The following is a 4,011-nucleotide window of genomic DNA, read 5'->3' as shown; positions in this document are numbered from 1 at the left end:
AAAAATGGAGCTCCCTCTTTCACATCCTTGGCATGTTCCACTTGAGCTCTTTCCCCCAACGCAGCTACAGGGGTCACTTGAGGGTTGTTATCTACAGATTGTAACTGTGAGTGAGGCTTCAGTGGAATGACATTAGACTTGTAACTTCTCATACCTCTCCCAATTTGTTTTGGTTTGTGTTTGTAAGGGTTGAATTTTTTCTCCGCCATGTTCTTGTAGAAAGTCTGGGATCGCTGAAGTAAGTCTGACTATTCATCATAAAACGCAAGGAATCTTTTTAAAATGAAGTGTTACAGTCACCGGTCCGTTTAAAAATGAAACTAAATTTCCTTCTCTGCCCGTTATATACATTGTATATAGCAATCTGCTGTAATTGGCCAGTCTTAACTGGAATGTAATAAGGAAGTGCGTAAGTGATATTTTCTGGTTTCTTTCCCAAGAATATGCGTCTCAGGAGGGATGCCTATTTCCCCCCAATAATTGTTTCCTCACAAATATCGCAACGCACAAACAATTCTGATTCCTTCTTAGATAAAATCCAGCTCTCTGTAGAAAATTCTGTCAGGGCAACAGTCCAATATCCGTCAAATTGAATCTGTTTATTTAATTGAACTCGGAAGCAATGGGGTTTGTTTTCAAAATATTCAGAGCTGTCCGTAGACGTCAATACCATTCGAACGCTCATCTTGAATTGAGACAAATTGTAGCAAATGGTGGCTTTTATTGTTTTTCGAGAGAACTCTCTGGAATTCATGAATTAAATTTCTTTGGCCATCCTTCCCATTTCACATACACTTCCTTGGTTGTTACACGACGTCTTCTTTTAAGTATTTTCTCTACTCTATAAGAAACATCGTCTGACTTTACGACTTTTTGAAGCTCAGACTCGTAGAAAGTACCTTCTATAGGATCGTCTGCAAAATCTTTCACTTTGTACACAGGTACTTGGCCTCTTTTGTATCTTTTACTCACTTTAAAAAACTTTTCCGTCCCTTTCTGCTGGTAGTCTTTTGGAAAGGGTGTTTAAGCTGTGATATACTGACATTATCTCCAATTTTTAATTTGAAAAGGGGTTTTATTTTTTGGGGCACTTTTGTTTTGCTCGAGTCCTTAGGCTGGTTCGGATCGTTTTTTGCCAGGTTTGGTTTTTTTATTCGTCGACAAATAAGCTGCTAGTCTCATTTCATTGGCATTTTCTTGGTTTACATTTGCTGGGACATTTCTCCCTAATGATCTGTGAGGTCTGTTGTTGTAACTTTTCACCAAGTCTTGCAAGACATTCACAAATCGGTAAGTTCGGTTCTTCATAAAATAACGATACATTAGGTTCTTCATGGTACGAATAACCCTTTCGGCATAGTTTGCCTTTGTTTCATTTTGAGTGTACATGACGTTTATTCCCTCTTTTTTCAGGAACGTCTTTACCCAACGATTTTTGAATTCACTTCCCTTATCTGTTCTAAGGGTCTTGGGTTTTCGTCCTCCTTGGAAAACTGATTTTAGACCGTCAACAATGTTTTGGTGATGTTTATTTTTCAAGGGGATAATAAATAAATATCGGCTAAATATGTCAATAAGCACTAAGAGGAATTTATAAGCATCATTATGGGATGAAATGTTTGAAACGTCTGCCAAGTCCCCATCCCACATAGAATCAACTGTGTTCACTTTCACCTTTGAACGCGGGAATGTTTTACGAATAGGTTTATACATGTACAGACTATAAGTATCTTCATTGTTTAAAAACTGCCTTATTCTCCGTCTACCAATCTTGTATTTGCCTTCCTCTTTAACAGCCTGATATAACTTTTCAGGACCTGCATATGCACCCGGTTTACAGGGAATGTAGTAGAGCTCTCTTAAATAATCCGTGTAGTTTGATATATTGCAACATACTAACAATTTTTCTTCCAAAATTCCTTTTATATCATTGTTAAAAAAATATCGTAAGTTTTGAACTAGTTTATTTTGATATTGTTTGAATGAAATAATAACACAAAAACTGATACACAATCAATAATATATGTTAAATTTATAAAATTAATTCATTTAGTGTTCATTGTCATTCAAGGTCACCCTCGACGATTTCTATGTCTGGTAAATCCCCCGCGTTACATTCCATTGACATGTTATCTTGTGGGTCGTAGCCAAAAGGGGTACATTCGGGACAGCTTAACATTCGAAGTTGATTTTGATGAGACTCACTGAGCACACAAAAGTCAACGTCCCTTTAGTTCTGGAACATATCCATGTAACTCCTCAATGACATCTCTAAGTCTGACAAATTTGTTTTTGTTCAGAGTAACACCTTTTCTTGTAGGCATAGGCTCTTGAACATTGTCTGGCTTCCAGAAGTGTCTTATGTCCACTGTCGGATAGCCTGGTGATAATGGCACGAACACACCACCACCAACATGCCACTGTGCTTATTCATCCTCTTTTCCAGTGTTGTCTAGTTTGTAGTCTTGAATATCTGGTAAAAGAGATTCAAACTTTAACCAACCGGCTAAGGGAAAGGTAACACCCTTCTTGGTGGCAATGAAACGGCCATGCGATTCTGCGAGGTGACGAATGTGAACGTAAATCTCCCCTTAAAAGGCATGACAGTGAGGAATAGGTCATTAAATTCGTCCAAACTTATTCTACATCTGGGCTCTAGAGACTGTTGATGATCAGCGTTTCTAGAACTTCTTTCTTTAGTACCAAAGGCTGATGATCTTGCCATGGCCAGCTTCTTTTCGTACTCATACTTCGTGTCATCATCCTTATTCATCAGGAGTCCGGACAAGTCAGCTTGATTGACTTTCATTAATGCCTTTCTAAACCCCATAAAAGCTCTCGGACCTCGACTTAAAATGATGCTGATCAATTTCCTGTTTTTGTCATAGCTGGTTTTCTCAGCATCTATCTGTTGTCTCATTTCATCGGTAATTATTCTTGAGGCGTAAAGATGCCCCGCAACATAAACAGCCATTATCTTCTTCACCAATGTCGAGTAGTTTGCCTTTATCACGTCTTGATGTTTCTGCTCCATTTTTGTTGATGACAGGGTTTTCACAAGATACTATCCGAGATTCGCTAAGGACTGTGATGACAATTTTCAAAATAATACAAATTTATATATGCTTTAAGTCACGTGACTCATGACTGTAGACTCCCCCTTGAGTGTAGACCCCCCCCATGACGTCAGTGACTGTAGATTCCCCTTTGAATATGACTTTTCTGTAGACTTGAGTGTAGAAAGTTGTTGAACACGCTGACTTTAGTTTCAGGCATTACAGATCTTTATGGGCGTCTGAGTTTTGTAAATTTTTCTCCAGTATAAGATTTAGAATTTTTGAAATATAATTTATTCTTTTTCTGAATCGATATCTGTCCAAAGCCATGGTCATCCATTCCCCCTTCCGATCTTCATAGGGAATAAGGATGATTGTTATTTTGTCTGAAAATTTCACCGTCTTGTCCATTGTCCCTCTCCCTTCACAATTCTACATTTTAATCCTGCAACATTTTATATATGATTTTGTGCTTTTAAAACAGATCCATCCATGTGATCTACTGAAGATTTTAGGTACTGCCACTGTGTGTAACACAATCATCTGTAAGAAGTTCCATCATTACCATCTTTTCAGCCATGCTTAAGCAAAATGTTTTGTTATTCTACTGCATTGCATATTTATACACATATGACCACTCTGTGGGCAGGGTTTGGAAAACCCTTTGGTGTCAACTTGAACCTTACAGATTATATTCTCTAAATGTCTGCGGAAAGTACTTTTTCGGCATAAACCTACGTTTAAATATGTATTCTTCAGATCCCCAGCTGTCTGCAATGTCTTAATCATTTTTCATTTTTTCCTTAAAGTCCGCAATACAGTCTTCTTTTCTGTCAAACCATTGACTTTCTTGTAAAGTCCATTTCTTTTCATTTCTTCTTAGAGCATTCCATGCTAAAATTTTTCCATTTGTACTGCTTTCCCTGAGTTGCCATCGTTATAAAAACTCAACTGA

The 4,011-nt window shown here is 37.7% G+C and overlaps 1 pseudogene; it reads right to left on the bottom strand.

Annotated features, from left to right (window-relative positions):
• Positions 1-2,062: 2,062 nt before the first annotated feature.
• Positions 2,063-3,034, bottom strand: LOC134266770 (uncharacterized; annotated as a pseudogene).
• Between the last annotated feature and the right edge of the window lie 977 nt (positions 3,035-4,011).

Source organism: Saccostrea cucullata, unplaced genomic scaffold, assembly GCF_032062105.1.
Source record: "Saccostrea cucullata isolate Sc308-1 unplaced genomic scaffold, CSIRO_AGI_Scuc_v1 ctg10078, whole genome shotgun sequence".
Classification (NCBI taxonomy): Eukaryota; Metazoa; Mollusca; class Bivalvia; order Ostreida; family Ostreidae; genus Saccostrea; species Saccostrea cuccullata.
Note: the sequence above shows the minus strand (reverse complement) of the source record. Positions and strands in the feature narration are given on the sequence as shown.